At 47.1% G+C, this 17,937-nt stretch overlaps 1 long non-coding RNA gene across 1 annotated transcript; it reads left to right on the top strand.

Moving 5' to 3' along the window:
* The first annotated feature begins 4,420 nt into the window (after positions 1-4,420).
* LOC122693466 lies at positions 4,421-14,965 on the top strand. The gene is made up of 4 exons (XR_006340906.1): positions 4,421-4,782; positions 11,975-12,203; positions 12,426-12,427; positions 14,567-14,965. It is a non-coding gene; the product is annotated as an uncharacterized LOC122693466 (long non-coding RNA).
* Positions 14,966-17,937: the final 2,972 nt, after the last annotated feature.

Below are 17,937 nucleotides of genomic sequence, written 5' to 3' on the forward strand. Positions count from 1 at the left end.
CCAATCCAACCCCCTCTGACCCTCCATCTTGCCCAGAATTCACACCTGGCAGTGATTTCCATAGTGGTGACAGGAGTTGCCAGTCGGGGTGGTAACTGGGCAGTTCCCTCCTAACCCCAGTTCCTGAGGTGTGATGCTGGCTTGTTTCCTCTGGCCTCCCTTGCCCATTCTCTCCTGGTATCCAGCCTTCCTGAGCCTCCCGTGCTCATTTATATTCTTCCAATCAACTCCCTTGCTACTTCTTAGCCAGTATCAGTTTCTATCACTTGCAACCAAGACCCAGGTCAGGTTCAGAAGGAGATGGACACACAATTGAAATGGATCGATGCTCCAAGAGGCAGGCCCTGGGGTGGGGAGCACCATGTTCAAGTGATGCGTAAGACACGGGCAGCACCCCCAGGGGTCCTGATGTCCCAGGGAGATAGATGATGCAAGAGACCATGAACCAGGTGAGGAAGTGAAGCTGGGTTTCACTGGACCTTTCAGACATTTGGAGCAGGGACGTTGAGTCCTCATCAGGGGGTGCCATCACAGAGTACAAAATGAGTTAGACTGTGAGAACTGGAGACACTGGGACAATGTTCCAGATTGGGGACTTGAGCTGAAGGGACTGAAAACAGCTGAGTAAGACAGGGGGAGGGATGCCTGCTAGCAGGCGGTGCCTATGGGAAAACAGCCCACAGCAGGAAAGGACTGACTTAAGAGTGAGCACCCAGGTCCCCTGTTTACACCCATTTTCACCCAGCAGGGACTAAGGGTGAACCCATTACCAGTCTGTGGAGTCCACCTGTCTGTGAGCTTCTGCTTTGCTAAGGATCATCAGGGAAGGAGCCGTGGTGGGATCCCATGAGGTACCAGCACCGTGATCTCCAGGCAGCTGGAGTGAAAATGGTTTCCCTCTGTCCTCTCAGGCAAGGCAGCCCATGAGCATGAAATTCACCTGAGGAGATGGGGATCAGAGGCACAGCTGGATCTTGGCATCCTGGGATGGAGAAATGTAATTCTGAGTGTGACACCCTCTGGAATAATGTGGTGACTTTCCAGCGGTCCTTCAGGAAGCAGGCCCTGAAGACAGGTGCTACGGACCTGCAGGGTCAGAGCAAAGCACAGTGTTCCCTGGATCTGGGCTCTCCCTGGCAGGTAACGGTGTATCCCAGGAGCTTTCTGACTCCCTGTCCTGCCCTCTCCCTCCCCTGTCAGGCGTTCAGATCTAAGTCACTTCCAAGGCTCTGCCTCACTGTCACCTCAGGGTCCCTCCCTCCTGCCAGGGCCACCTTCTGTCCACTTCTCCACGGTGCAGCCATGGGAGGAAGACGTGGGAGCATAAACAATACTTTGTCAAGGACTTAGGGTTTTAAGGACAGTTACGATGTGGCTGATCCATCCAGAATTTGGTCTTGGTCTTGGTCTTGTCAGAAAAGTTGGGACCCACGTTCTCTGAGTGGCTTGTCCCAAGAATATATGGGTTACTGCAGAGGAGAAGAAATCAAGTCTGTCTTCCCTTTGTCCAACTGGCCCCTACAAGTGCTTTCTTCTCAATGTTGCCAGGAATGCAACAAAACAGTGCAAGGATGTCATGTGGGGTGCCACCAAAAGTGACCGTGGGAGAAATGACTTCAATAAATCGGAGAGTTGGGGTGAGACAACATGTTTTGTCTTCCTCTCTTTGTCTTTGTAAACACAGAAGATTCCACCAACACTGAACCCAGCAAGGACCTGGATGGACTGTGAGATAGGAGGTTTCTGCTACAAATTCCCGCTGCCCGCCCCCGCCCACCCCAGACTGTCAAAGAGGCGTTAGCTCTGCGGCTCAGAAAACAAAGATGCCAAGAAGCCAAAGGTGCAAACAGCTCCCATCTCATGATATAGCTGGCTCAGCAAATCATGATGATTCAGGGCCTAAACAGGGCCAGTTCCCAGGTGGCCCTGGCAGGAAGAACTCTGAGGATGGACACTGAGGATGGCTTGGGAGTGACAGCTCTGAACAGCCAACAGAGGGAACAGACACAGCAGGAGAGAAGGTCCAAAATCCAGGAGCCTGGCCTTCCTGAAGTAACACTCCGGTGAGGCGCTCCTATCCCTCACTCCTCATCTGTACTTCTACCCCACCCCCACCTGCAGCTGCCCCTAGGGACCTGCTTCCTGACCCCCAAGGTCATGTCCTTTGTATGCGGCTAAGGAAGCACAGTGTACACCTTTGGTGAGCTCCTCCATTTGAACTTGTAAATCATCAGACACAACCCTTTTGGAAATCAATTTGGCAATAACATCAAGTGACATAAAAATGTTCATCGCCTTTGGCCCAATAATCTTCCTCCTGGGAATTAAGCCTAAGGAAATAATTCACCAGGAAGCGAGAACAATTCTGTATCTACAGAGACATTTACTGTGACGTTATTTATGACAGGGAAAATTGGCGCCAACATAGGGGGATGGTGCTATAAATGATGTCGCATCCATCCAATGAAATATTCCGCTACCAGTAAGGATGGTACACTGGGAAATTGTGTAACCACAAGAAGCAGTGTTTAGAAATGAAAAACAGGTAGGAAAAGGAGCATAGGATTGTATACATGCCATGATTATTCCAAAGCTGACAAGTGTATATGTAGGGGCGAAGATTCGCCCCAAGCTAGAGGCATTACAGTAGTTGTTGAGGGACTTCCCTGGTGGCTAAGACTCAGCGCTCTCAACGCAGAGGGCCCTGATTTCATCCCTGGTCAGAAAGCTAGATCTCAAAGGAGGCAACTAAGAGTTCTCTGGCTGCACCAAAGATCCCGCCTGCGCAGCTAAGACCAGTTCAGCCAAATAAATAAATACATATTAAATAAATATTTTATTTAGTTTTAATAGCTGTTGTGTTGCATATAGGGGCGGGGACGGCAGGTGTAACGGTACTTCCATTGCCCTCTTCCACGGATGTAGAGTCCTATTGAGAAGTCATTTTTGGAAAAGTTGTAATTTGTCACTTCGGGTTTTGGCTTGCTTTCTTGCCTCATGGGAGGTAGTCGAAGAACCCCATCTCAGACCAAGTCTTGTTTCCCGGCCCTTCTTCCTCCATCCCCTTTTCCTCCCCCAAAGGAAGATTTTGTAGCCGCCCCCACCACCCCAAGTCTCCGTCTGCAGAGTCTCTCACTTTGCTCTGAGCTGTCAGCGGCAGACAGAGCCTCGAGGCACTTTTTCATGATCATAATTCAAATTACCTGTTTAAGTCGGTCAAATGAAAAAATAGCCGCTCCGCCCGCACGCGGACCCCGGCGGGGGCGCAGGGAGCGCCGGGGCGGCTGCAGCGCGCTCCCCGCGGCGGCCCGGCCCTGAGCTCATTTCCTGGGGCGCGCGCGCCGGGCTATTTCAGCCTGGCGCTGTGCAAACAGGACAATTTACTGCGGCCAAAAGGCGCCCAAATTACAATCGTATCACAGACAAATATCCGCCACGCCAGGCCTCCAGAAGCCGGGAGGGGCCTCTCTCCCAGCGCGGGGGCCGGGGAGGTGGGGGTGGCGCGGGGTCAAGCGGGTCCGCGGGGCTCAGCCCGGCCGGGATCGCGGTCCCTACTGCGCCCTGGTAGCATTCGCCAGCAAGTGTGCCCCGTCTCTGGCAGCAGGAAAGGAGACCCGGAGAGATCGTTCCTATCTGGGCTCCAGTACAGAAAACCTTGCCTCTTGGGGGTGAGGTGGGGGGGTGGGGTGGTGTTCTCCCTGATTTAGGGCAGCTTTTTCTTTGGCTGCTTCTCTGCGCTTAGGATGAAAGCATCACACATTCAGCCACACGAAGGTTCAAAATCTTATCTCCAGGACTTCCTTGGTAATGCAGTGGTTACGGCTCTGCGCTTCCACTGCAGGGGGCACATGTTCAATCCCTGGATGGGGAAGTAAGATCCCGCATGCCACACAGCGCAGCCCGCAAAACAAAACGAAACTCCAAAATCATTATCTCCTTGCTCAGTACCTCTCTATCACCCTTGGAGAAAAGTTCCAAATCTCTATCATGATGGTCAAAGAGCATCCCTGCCCACTGCCCAGTTCATCTGTGCAGTTAGCAACCCCCCTCTCCTACCCTCCCCCCCAGCAGGATTTTCCACAATCCCATGCCTTGTCCACTCTGCCAAATGTTTCCTGTTTTCTCTGCCAGGTGAACTCTTGCACATTCTTCAAGATCCAGCTCATAGGTCACCTCCTCCAGGAAGTTTTCCTTGCTCTCCAGGCAGAGTCAGCCCCTTTCCCTTGCCGGCTGTGTAGAAGTATATGCTACTTCTCCCAGCCTGTAATTATCTGCTTGCTGGCCTGGGCTTCGCTGTCCTATTGTTCACAGATATTCCCTCCTCCTCTCTGGAGAAGGAAACTGCTTCCCTGACTCACTGGCCTCACTCAGGCTTGACCATGTGACTTGCCCTGGGCTGTGAAGTGGGACTCATGAGTCAGTGAGGAACAGAAGCTTTCAAGGCTAACTATGGTTCACCATGCTCTCTTTCCACTTTGCTGCAAAGGATGGCAATGCCCCATCCAGAAACCGCGCTGCCAGCCTGGCACTAGAGTAAAGGAAAGTGGAACTGACTCATGACATGCATAAAGCGTGAGAGAGAAATGAACTTGACTGTGATGCACGAGGCCTCTGGAACCATGGAATCATGTGTTACTGCAGCATAAACCAGCTGATCTTGGCTTCTCCAGCCTTTGCCTCTCTGCCCCGGCTTTACCAGCTCAAAATCAGGAATCTCATCTTACTCATATTACAGGGCGGACCTTCAGCCCATGTTCTTTGAATGGCTGATGATGTTAATAGGTAAGGTTTGCTGAGCACTGGTCAGGTGCTTGGCACTGTGCTGTCCTCTTGCCAAATGTCACCCCATTTCATCTTTTCAACAGCACTAGGTAACTACTCTGACGTAGCATTTGCAAAAGAGAAAAGGGGTGGGACTTCCCTGGAGGTCTAGTGGTTAAGAGTCAGTACTTTCTGATGTGGATGAACCTAGAGTCTGTCACACAGAGTGGAGTAAGTCAGAAAGAGAAAAACAAATATCGCATATTAATGCATATGTGTAGAATCTAGAAGAATGATATTGACAAAACTTCTATGCAGGGCAGAAATAGAGACGCAGACATAGAGAACAGACTTGTGGACAGAGAGTGGGAAGAGGAGGGTGGGATGAATAGAGGGAGGAGCACTGACATGTATACACTACCGTGTGTGAAATAAACAGCTAGTGGGAGGCTGCTCAGAGCTCAGCTCAGAGCTCTGTGATGACTTAGAGGGGTGAGATGGGGGTGGGGGTGGCAGCGGGAGGGAGGTTCAAGAGGAAGCAGATTTGGAGAAGGAAATGGCAAACCACTCCAGTACTCTTGCCTGGAAAATCCCATGGACGGAGGAGCCTGTTGGACTACAGTCCATGGGGTCACAAAGAGCCAGACACAACTGAGTGACTTCACTTTATAGTTGATTTATGTTGTGCAGCAGAAACTAACACAACAGTGTAAAGAAAGCAATGCTGCTACTGCTGCTAAGTCGCTTCAGTCCTGTCCAACTCTGTGCGACCCCATAGACGGCAGTCCACCAGGCCCCCCCCTACCGCCCCGTCCCTGGGATTCTCCAGGCAAGAGCACTGGAGTGGGTCACCACCTCCTTCTCCAATGCATGAAAGTGAAAAGTGAAAGGGAAGTTGCTCAGTCGTGTCAGACTCTTAGCGACCCCGTGGACTGCAGCCTACCAGGCTCCTCCATCCATGGGATTTTCCAGGCAAGAGTACTGGAGTGGGTTGCCATTGCCTTCTCCAAAGAAAGCAATTATACTGCAATTTAAAAAAAAGAAAAATGCTGCAAAAAAAAAAAAAAGGACTTCCAATGCAGGGGGCACCCATTCAATCCTTGGTCAGGGAACTAAGAGCCCTCCTGCCATGGGCACAGTGGGATCTGAGAGTCTAAGGTGCATGATTTAACCCACTGTAGACTTCTGGTTTGCAGGCCGAATGGGAACCAATACCCAGGACACATTCCGTTCTCTGTCCTTCCCATGGGTATCACATCATACAGTCCTTTGCTGAGATGTGACAGGGGAATCACAATCATTGATGCAAACCCCCTGCGAGCTGCTGCAAAGTCCTGGCAGAAAGACAAGATTGGCCTCAGAACAAGAGAACAACGTGGGGCAGCCGGGCGGCAGCTGCCCCCTGAGATGGATGGGCATAACTTTAATTTACGGATGCAACTTGTTTGGAGAGTGCCTCCCCTGCCCTCTTGGCTGCCCCTACCCTCTACCCCTCTTCTTTGGCTAATAATGAATGACAAGCAGTGGACATTATTAATTAAACTGCCCCCAGTATCCAGTGTAAAACCCAAGGCCACATGCAGAGGAGGCATTCAAACTATTTTTGCTGCCCCCGCTCAGGCACAGGCCACAGATTCGTTCCTGCCCTGGCTAGAGCAGGCCCTGGAGGCCGCAGCCTCTCACAACAGGATTTCCTAGGAACTCTCTGGGCTCTGCTTGGTCAAATAGAAATCAGCAAGACAGGCCACACAGTAATTAAACTCTTGGCATTCTTTTGACAAAAATTATTTCTCTTGGGATATTCCCACAGGCCGCTGAAGGACTATCTGGGGCCTGCAAGCTCCCAGCTGATTACCAAGGGATTTTTGAAGTTGGCCTTGACTGGGGATCAAAAGGGGATGGGGAGTTCAGGCTGTGAACATGGGGGTGGGAAATGCTTATAATTAAATTTAACATCTGGTCATTCAGCTCAAAGCACCAGTTCCTGCTTTGCCAGGACCAAGATAAAAAAAGAGGCCTTCAAGGCCCATTTATTTATATTCCTATTGTTTGTTCACTGATGTTTCCTTAGCACCTAGGAGCCTGGCATATAGTAGGTGTTTAATAAATCCTTGTTGACTGATCAGCCAGTGATGTGTTGATGCCAATTCTTCACAAAAGCAGCCATCAGGAGCAATTCATAATGAAGGTCCTAGAGCCAGTGTCTTCTGTGTTTGAAGCCACAAGATTATAAGCGTGTTGAAAGTAGGGCCTATGTCTTATGCAACTGGCTGTCCCCAGAACGAGGCATGATGCCCAGCCCAGGACTTGCATGCAATGGCTTCTTCCTTTTTTTAAATTTTATTGAAGTATAGCTGATTTACAACATTGTGTTTAATTTCTGCCATATAGCAAAGGGACTCAGCTATATATATTCTTTTTCACATTCTTTTCCATTATGGTTTATCACAGGATACTAAAGATAGTTCCCTGTGCTATATAGTGGGACCTTGTTGTTTATCTATTCTACATGTAATAGTTTGTATCTGGTAATCCCAAACTTCCAGTCCTTACCTCCCCCATACCCTGTTCCCCTTGGCAGCTACAAGTCTGTTCTCTATTTCTGTAAGTCTGTTTTTGTTTCGAAAATATGTTTGTGTCCACATTTAAAGTTCACATATAAGTGCTATCATGCGGTCTTTGTCTTTCTTGTTTTTTGAGGAACCTCCGTATCATTTTCATAGTGGCACACAGTGGTTTCTTAACAGGATCTGTTGGCTGAAGGACTCACATTCCAGATCTGGTCCAACAAAAGCCCACTAGACATGCCCTGTGCTCCTCTAGGTAGTTCCTTGAGCTGTAGCTGCAGTGGCAGCTACAAAGTCAAGAAGTCTGGGAAGTCAGACCCATAGCGAATGTGATCATTGGAAAGGCCGGAGACCTCAACCAGCTCCTGATTGAAGAGAAAGAAGAAGTGAACTAGCTATAACTGGGGGGGAGGATGCTTCTAAAAAACACAACTTTATTTTCCTATATCTCTCTTTGAGAGCCCATCCCACCTGGTAGCAGCAAATTTAATTTACTTATAATCAATTTCAGCTGAACTCAGAAATTTCAGATTTAAGTTCACCTATTCAGGATTTTCTCATCCATCTCCCCAGAGCAGCTCCTTAGTTCCAAGGGCTTCTGTGGCCTGGGACAGGGAGCTGGAGGACAGAGGGTGCTGAGCCATGGCCTTTGGTATCGGTCTTCATCAGCTCTGGGGGCATGGTCACTCCACCTCATTGGTGTCTGCTAAATCCACATCCTTTTTCAGTGACCATCAGTCCATGAACTCTGCCTCCCACAGTCTTGCCCACAAGACTCTCCAGGACCACTGCCTTGCCCAGCATCTCCCTTGGCATCCTTGGGACCTTGGGAAAGCCAGGTGACCCCTGATTATCCCCAGGGCCCAGGGAGGCTCCCATTGCCTCTGGATGCGTGATAAAGCAGGGTTCCCAACACATAGTGGATGCACAGTCCCCTCTGCTCTGGTAGTTTCCAAACTGGTTGGTGCCCACACGCCATTTTGACCTTTGTCCCTATTGTGAGCTGTGTCCGCACTTAAAAGCGAGGGTCACCAGCAACAAAGAAGGGAAGAAGTTTGATCCTGTCGCCTTTTATACCCTGAATGTCACAGGGGAAAACAGAAGATTTAAAAAGTGGAAAAGACTCACACTGATTCCATGTAATGTGAGTGAGTAGCGGTATCAGGCCAAGATCCTGGGACTTGGTAAACCACTTCTGAACCCTTCTCCTGAACCAGGCCCCATCCCAGGTTCTATCACAAGCTACTGCAACATGGGATATGCACAAGAGTCTTAAAACATGGCTGCAAATTCTTTGATACTCTTCCTCTTGAGATGTAGGGTCTATGTCTCCTTTCCTTGAATACTGGCAGGCTTGTGATTGCTTCAGCCAAGAGTATAGAGAAGTGATGCTATGTAACTCCCGAGTCTAGGTCATCACAAGCCATCAGCTTCTGCCTTGTTAACTGGGGAAGGGAACTCTTGTGTTTGTAGCCCTGAGACTTTGTGTAAGTTCAGTTATTCCAAGGCCACCATGTTGTGAGGAAGCCCAAACCGTATAAAGAGGTCTTGTGTAGACACTCTGATTGTCATCGCTGAATCATCCTAGCCCAGGTACCAGACATGTGAGAGAAGCCCCCAGATGACTTCAGACCTCAGACTTTTGCGCCACCTCCAACTATTTGAGTCTTCCCAGCTAAGGCCATTGGCGTTGTAGAGCCAAGACAAGCCACCCCATTGGGCTGGAATCCAGTTCCTAACCCTCTGAATTTGTGAGCCTAATAAAATGGGTATTGTTTTATGCCACCAGGTTTGGGAGCTTTTGTATGTAGCCATAGATAACTAGAACAGTGTAGGACCCCCTAGTCTCTGATATCTATGCCTCTACCACCCATTAAGCCAACCTGCCAGAAGGCCACTAAGAAGGCCAGTGAGTGTGTGCTAGCGACCCTTGTTCTAGGGAACTTGAGTGAATGAAGTTGTTACTGTGTATGGCTGGTAACAAATGAATGTATATTCTAGACGGAATATATATTCTGGAGAAGAGATCCTGGCAGTATCTTAGGGAAGTAAAGGAAAGGAATAAAGACTCACTGACAACAAACTCCATTCCTGGTCCTGCCCCTCCTCATATCATTTATTCAACATGGACAACTGCTAAGTGCCCCATTGGGCTCTACAACATGAACATAGACTTGGAGCCTCACAGTTCTCATAGTCCAGCAAGAGACAAACATTAAACAATTACTTAATGCATGCACTTTGAGTGAAAAGTGTGGGGTGTCCTGAGAGTTGGGCAGAGATTTGTTTCATCCTCATAAAATCCTTCTGAAGTGGCTACTATCATTTCTTTTTTGCAAAGGGAGACTGAGGCTCAGAGAGGTTAAGTGACCTTCCCAAGGCTACTCAGCAAAGGAGATATCAGACTGAAGAGAAGCCTGAGTAAATTCCTCAAGGGCAGCCAGAAAAGCACAGGCTTTTGAATTCAGTAGGCCTGGAGGGAAGCCCAGGCATCTAGGTTTAAGCTCCTCCTGGTGTTCTGATGCACAGATGACCAAGGCAACTGGCTAAGTGGGAGAGATCTGGACCAGTGCCCTCAGACTGGCAACCCCTAAGGAACAGCAATAACCCTGCGAAGGCAGGGGTGCCTCTGAAGCCAGCAGAGTCACTCCATCTTCCCAACAGGAGGTAGTCTTCTACTGTGAAGGATGGACAGGGCTCCTAAATCACCTTCAAGTTCCTGGGCAGCCACACTCATCACCTGTTAAATGGGGCAGGAATGGCCAACTGAGGTATCACCATCTAGAGGCAACAACTGGGACCACTAACCCTTGCCTTATTATCGAGAGACCAGTAGCCAAGGGGGAAGCATTGGAAGATGACCCAGAACACCCAGTCTCCTGGAGATACCATGCGTGCTCAGTCGTGTCCTGTTCTTTGAAACCCCATGGATCGGAGCCTGCCAGGCTCCTGTTCATGGGGTTCTCTAGGTGAGAAAACTGGAGTGGGTTGCCATTTCCTCCTCCAGGGGATCTTCTAGACCCAGGGATCAAACCCACATCTCTTGCGTCTCCTGCATTTGCAGGTGGATTCTTTACCACTGCACCACCCGGGAAGCCTGGAGATGCTATAAAGAAGTGAGTTCCATTCCTTGGGGTATGGAAGAAGCATCTGGAGAACAGATCAAATGCTTGGCTCCCCATCCCTGCCCTTGCCCCTACTGAGAGATTTGAATTCAGTAGGCCTGGAGGGAAGCCCAGGCATCTAGGTTTAAGCTCCTCCTGGTGTTCTGATGCACAGCACACATACCCCAGCATCTGGGGACCACTGCCTTAGAGAATTGGAGAAGGCAATGGCACCCCACTCCAGTATTCTTGCCTGGAAAATCCCATGGACGGAGGAGCCTGGCAGGCTGCAGTCCATGGGGTTGCTGAGAGTCGGCACGACTGAGCGACTTCACTTTCACTTTTCACTTTCATGCATTGGAGAAGGAAATGGCAACCCACTCCAGTGTTCTTGCCTGGAGAATCCCAGGGACAGAGGAGCCTAGTGGGCTGCCGTCCATGGGGTCACGCAGAGTCAGACACGATTAAAGCGACTTAGCAGCAGCAGCAGCAGCCTTAGAGAATACTCTCCTGTGCCCTCGGCAGACAGAAGAGAAAACTGAAGCCAGAGAAGCGATCATCAGCACAGGCTTAAGGCTTCCCTCCCCTGGAGAGGGCAGATGGGAGGATCTTGTATGGTCATTTAGCCTCTGCCTCTGCCTCTGCCCTCGCCCCAACTCCAGCTTTGTCAGATTTCAGGGGGAATCCTGTCTTCCTCCTTTCATTGAAAGGGGAGCTTAAACTCATGGGCAGGGGGCTCAGATTGACTGGGTGTGAGTCCCAACTCACTGAGCTGTGGGACCCAGTAGCTTTGAAAAATAATCAGCAGACTATTTTTGAAATATATTCTGAGATGAGTTTTTAACAAAGCCCTTAGAATACTCGAAGAACAGGGAGAACTAGGACACTCAAAGATGCATGCAGGTGATTAAGCAAATAAATCATTAGACAGATTGGTTTCAGGATAATGATCCCTCTCTATTCATGATATTGGGCAAATTACCGATCCATTCCAAACTTCAGTTTCCCCACCTGTAAAATGAGGTTAAGAAAACCTATTTCACAGTTTTGTTGTAAAATCATTGTAAGGAGATAAATGCCAGGTAGATAGTAAACGTTCAATAAATTCAACTTCCCTCCCTTCCTGAGCTTTCGGACCACACAGAGGCCGCCCCTGCCCTTGACTTTGGCTTTAAGGAGCCTGTGGTCACAGAGAGGATTTCACACTGGAAGTACATGCATTCCAAATTGACACCTAACTGTATATTTTCTGGTGTAAACTATACGTCAACTCTAACTTTAGCCTGGGGGAGCGTTATTATTTGTTTCCCTTTCATGAAAGCTGTAATAGAGGGAGAGAAAACCCTGCCTCATACATTCCAGTTTCTAAAATACACAGTTTTCTGGGATATTATTTAAGTCTATTTTAGCTCTGGAGTCTCACCATCTCAGTGGGGTGCTTATTTAAGTTTTGGGTGGGCTCTGGAAAGGCCTGGAATGTCTCAAAGGTGGGGAAGAGATTCTTCCTATTCACTGACTAGAAAATTCTGGGGGTCTCTGCAGGTTCTAGAAGATTCTGGAAGCTTCCCTAACATCAGCTGCAGGATCCCAGCAGAGGGGCTGAACTGACAACAATTCCTACTTCTGGTGACCTGAAACTTTGACATGGCCTGGGCTTCTTCCCGGCTTTCCCAACTTCTGCTTTGGCTGGAGGCTCCAGCTTCCTCCCCTTCTGATGATGGACATAGGGCAAGGCTGGGCCTCCAGAAGGATAAACACCATCGGCCAAATGGTCAGTGTCTCCCTCCCTCTCCCTATTTCCTGCCTTCCAGTGCTGTTCTTGGGTCAAGATCATCCCTGGCACTTAATGGCAGGTCCCTAAGAAGGTCCTGCCTTGCTAAACATCCTTCCTAGAGGACTTTTCTTCCTGACCCTGTGGCCAGTGCTGTTCTTAGCAGTAGAGGGTGGAATGGGGTAGCAAGCTGGGGTTCTTCCCACTTGTTCTGATTACAAGTTGTAAACCCCTGTTCTGGAATGCCACACTAGGGTTCTCCAACTTCAGCATGCAGAAGAATCAAGTGTGCTTTTATTTTATTTATTTGGCTGTGCCACCAGCTAATGCTGGGATCTTAGTTCCCCAAGCAGGGACTGAACACAGGCCATGGCAGTGAAAGTGCTGCGTCCTAACCACTGAACCGCCAGGGGACGTGTACTCTTAAAAGCACCCCAAGGGATTCTGATGCAAGTAGACATTTGGAGAAACACTGGTTGACAAAGTTGCTAGAAAGATGTTCCAAGTTTCTGGGTGTCTTTGAATTGTTCAAAGTGAAAAACAAGTAGGCACCCTTTACAAAGGCAGACTGGAGGATAGAAGAGCTGTTCCCAAGGAGGGTGGGCCTCTGAGCTCATTAATAGCAGCAGCCAGGGACTTGCCTGAAGATCCCATGGTTAGGATTCCGAGCTTCCACTGTAGGGGCTGCAGGTTCGATCCCTGCTCGGGGAACTAAGACCCCACATGCTGCACGGTTTGAGAGGGCCTCTCCCCACCAACAAGAAAACAAAAGAGTGCCTATCTCAGAACAGCACTGAGTGCCGGGCACTGTTCTATGTGCCTGTGAACTACAGCCCCGTGACGAAGGTGCGCCTCTTGTGCCCATTGTGTATGTGAGGAAGCAGGCCCAGAGAGGTTGAGAGCTGTACCCAAGGGCCCACAGCTTCCCGGGGGCCCACAGACACCAGCAGTCTGGCCTCAGAATCCCTGCTCCTCCCCACACTCCAGGACCAGCTCAGGAGTCAGCGCCTCTACTTCAGGAAGGGCCATTCGGACCCTGCAGGAAGGTGAGAGGGCAAGGGCAAGCGGAGCCCGGGTAGGTGACGAGGAGGACCGTGGGGCTGGACAGAGACTGGGAACATTTCAAGATCAAGAGATGTAGTTGGCAGAGTAGTTCCCCTCCCTCAGAGGTCCACATCCTAATGCCTGGAAGCTGTGAATATGTTACCTTCCATAGCGAAAGGGACTTACAGATGTGAGGAAGGATCTAGAAATGTGGAGAGCATCCTGGGTTATCCAGGATGCCCAAAGTGACCACAAAGGTTCTTCAATGTGTGAAAGAGGGAAGCAGAAGGGTGAGAGTCATGGGATGCGATGTGAGAAATCTCAAGACGGCCATTGCCGGCTTTGAAGAGGGAAGGGGCCATGAGTCAAGGAACATAGGCCACCTCTAAAAGATGCAAGGGGCAAGAAAAGTGTTCGCCTACAGATAGGAATACAATCTTGCCGGCATCTTTTTAAAATTTTATTTATTTTTTTAATTAATTGATTCAATTTATTTATTTATTTTTGGCTGTGCTAGAGCTTTCTCCATCTGCGGTGCTCAGGCTTCTCATCGCACAGTTTCTGTTGTTGCAGAGCACAGGCTCAGTAGTTGTGGCGCACAGGCTTAGTTGCTCCAAAGCATGTGAAATCTTCCCAGACCAGGAATGGAACCCGTGTCCGTGCATTGGCAGGCAGATTCTTAACCATTGGACCACCAGAGAAGTTCCCCTGCCGGCATCCTGATCCATTGTGGACTTCTGACCTCCAGAAGTATAATGTTATAGATTTGTGTTATTTTATGCCACTAGCTTTGTTACAACAGCATTGGGAAACTAACAACAGGAAGAAAAGGAGCTGTTAGGAGAGATTTAGCACTTTGCTTTGAACAGTGGTTGAAAACAGACAAGAAAATAGGAAGATGATACCCTAGAGTGGAAAGAGGGAGAGACAGTCTCCCCCAGGACTGGAAAAGAGTGGGGCTTCCAAACAACTCTCAGGAGTTTGTGTTATAATGCCTTTCAAGAGAGAGTAGAAATAAATCAAATTTCTGTGCTGTGTCTTCATATAGAATATTTCTTGGGGAAGATTTATAATGAGTCATTTGTATATTTTATGAATACTTGCTTCTCCTGGTCTTCCAAATATCCATTGGAAACCTGGGGTTCAAATCTCATTTAAAAGCTGACATCATTTACCTGGCACATTCTTTAAAATGTACACAAAATATCTAGGAAGACTTCATCATGACAGTTAATGGCAATCAATTGCTAATATGCAATGAGTGTTTGCTCTTTGCCAGATGCTGTTCCAGGCACTTTACGTATATTGTTTCATTTTAGTTTAAAATGAAGGTTTATGAGAAGATGAATGACAGGGTGAGTAACTGGGATTCTGGAAGAATAATCCAGCAGCAATGGAGACTGGCTGCAGTCCCTGACTCCAAGGGCCCCTGGGCCATTCAGTTTCAACCATGACCTGTAGCCCTGGGCACCAAAGATGAGAAAGAGCACCCAGAGAGCATCCCTCATATATTGGTAGGATTGAAGCCATCTCAAAGAAGGCAGCCAAGGAGCTGCAGAAAAGATTCACTTCCGGGAACAAAAGGTCAGTTGGTTCTTCCTGGTTCACCCTCTGCAGACAATCAGGCATCTGAAGCCCCTTTTCTAAAGCTTCCTGCGCTCTCCAGCTTTTCTTTCCAGCAATAAACACTTGGAAATTGTATTTCGACATTTCTTGAACACCCCCGGTGTTGCGTTCTCTTTCTCTCTGGATCTGATTTAGCCTTCACTGAAGCTCTACCTGGGGTGATGACTTAATCCCTGGGCTGCCTGACTGGAGCCATGAAGTTCAGATGGATTTTGCAAGACAAAAACCTAAATCTATTTTGTGGTCGCTGATACACATTCTGACTTTACCACATCCGCGGTCATTCCAACCACAAACACAAAAGGTGCTATAAATTCTTTTCCATGCGGTATTTGATTGTCTCTGGTATTATTCACTTCTTGATAAGTCAGCCAGTCAAAACAGCCAGTTCAGGTCGGTCACTAATCCCAAGAGCCCCATTGTGGTGTCCTTGACCGTGTTCCATCTTAACTTAGCAGCAGTTTTTGTGTTTTTTCTCTCGTGAGTTCTGTTTTCCCATTGACTTTGATGAGGGGAAAAAAGCAGAGAGATATTATTGAAAGAGTTTAATTGCACTCAAAGAAGCAGCAGTCTTTTTTTTTTTTTAATACTTTTATCAAATAATGGGCTTTAGAGAAAAGAACACAGAGTACCTATAATTTCATAATGTTTTGGTGTGTTTTCTTCCAGTCTTTTTTTCTCTGCACACACAGATGCTGAAACTTAGCTGGGATTATCTGTTATATGGTTTCATCCTTGCTTGCAGCATGTAGCTTGAACTACTACTACTTTTCTTTTTTTTTCGGCTGTGCCAAGTGGCATGGGAGATGGTTCCCTGACCAGGGATTAAACGTGGGCCTCCACAGTGAAAGCAACGAATCCTAACCACTAGGCCACCAGAGAATTCCCTACATGGCTATAAATTTTGTAGACATTCTTTTTTCTCTTTTGCGTAATTGAAATTTAATAGAACATTGACACAAGGGCAGAATTTAAATAAAAAGCAAAGCTTAAGAAGTTTTACAGACCCTTCCATAGAAACACAAATCTCTTTTGGGGAACTGTGGAACTGCTTTCCACAATGACTGCGTTTACCCTTTTACATTCCAACCAGCAATGTGTGAGAGTCTTAATTCCTCCACATCCTTGACAACACTTATTATTATCCTTTTTTTTTTTGGATTATTGTCATCTTGAAAAGTGAAAGTGTTAGTCGCTCAGTCATGTCCGACTCTTTGCAGCCCCATGGACTGTAGCCCGTTAGGCTTCTCTTTCCATGGCATTTTCTAGGCAAGAATACTGGAGTGGGTAGCCATTTCCTTCTCCAGGAAATCTTCCTGACCCAGGGATCAAACTCACATCTTCTGCATTGCAGGCAGATTCTTTACTGTCTGAGACCCTAGTATGTGCCTAATGATATATCATTGTGGTTTGTTTTATATTTACTTAATGTCGAATGATGTTAATCATCTCGTCACATGCTTATTGGTTGTTTGTGTATCTTTGGAAAAAATGTCTGCTCAAATCCTTTCCTCATTTTTAAATTGGGTTATTTATCTATTTGAATTTTAAGAGTTTATTATATATTCTTGATGCTAAATCTTATTAAATATGTGGCCTGCAAATATTTTTTGTGGTTTGTCTCTTCATTTTCTTTTTTTAAAAATGTGTGTGTGTGTGTTTTTAATTTTTTGACTGTGTCACGTGGCATGCAGAATCTTAGTTCCTTGACTAAGGATCAAACTTGTTCCCCTTCCAATGGAAGCACAGAGTCTTAACCACTGGATCACCAGGGAAGTCCTGTCTCTTCCCTTTCTTGATTGTGTTCTTTGATACACAGAAATTTTAAATTTTGGCAAAGTATGATTGATCTATTTTTTAAATTTTGCTGCTTGTGCTTTTAGTGTAATATCTAAGAAGATATCTATTTTCTAATCCAAGGTCATGGAGATATACATTTATGTTTCCTTCTAAGAATTTTATACTTTTAACTTTTACAGTTAGGTCTTTGATCCGTTTTTTAGGTTAATTTTTGTATATGGCATGGAGTATGGGTCCAAATTTATTCATTTGCCTGTGGCTATCTATTTGTCCCAGCACCATTTGTTGAAACAACTATTCTTTCCCCATTAAACAGTCTTGACACCCTTCTCAATCAGTTAATGCAATAGTATCAAAAAGAATAACATATTTAGGAATAAACTTAACCAAGGAGGTGCAAGAACTTGTACACTGAAAACTGCAAAATGTTGCTGAGGGGAAAACACTGAAAAATTTTTAAAAATCTCATGTTCATAGATTGCAAAGCTTAGTATTATTAAGATGTCAACACTACTGAAAGCAATCTATAGATTAAATATAATCTCTATCAAAATTCCAATAGCTTTTTTTTTTTCAGAAATTGAAAAATCCATCCAGAAATTCATATGGAATCCCAATGGATCCTGAATAGCCAAAATAATTTTCAAAAAGAAAAAAGTTGGAGGTCTTACATTTCCTGATTTCAAAAGTTACTACAAAGCTACAGTAACCCAACAGTACCATAAAGACATTCAGCACAGACATCTAGATGAATGGAACAGAATAGAGAGCCCAGAAACAAACTCATATACATATATATAATCAAGTGGTTTTTGACAAGGGAGCAGGGACCATTCAACGGGGAAAGAAAAATCTTTTTCTATGGATATCTATGGATATCCAGAAAACTGGATATCCATACGCAAAAGAATGAAGTTGGACTTTGACATTATGCTGCTGCAGCTGCTTAGTCGCTTCAGTTGAGTCTGACTCTGTGCAACCCTATGGACTACAGCTGCCAGGTTCCTCTGTCCATGGGATTCTCTAGGCAAGAAAACTGGAGTGGTTGCCATGCCCTCTTCCAGGGGATCTTCCCAATCCAGGGATCGAACCCGGGTCTCCTGCACTGCAAGCAGATTCTTCACCGCTGAGCCACCAGGGAAGCCCTTCACATTATACTATATACAAAAATTAACTCAGGTCAAAGACCTAAACATAAGAATGACAACTATAAAGCTCTTAGAAGAAAACACCGTGGAAAAGCTTCATGACGTTGTATTTGGCA

Source organism: Cervus elaphus, chromosome 5 (genome assembly GCF_910594005.1).
Source record: "Cervus elaphus chromosome 5, mCerEla1.1, whole genome shotgun sequence".
NCBI lineage: Eukaryota > Metazoa > Chordata > Mammalia > Artiodactyla > Cervidae > Cervus > Cervus elaphus.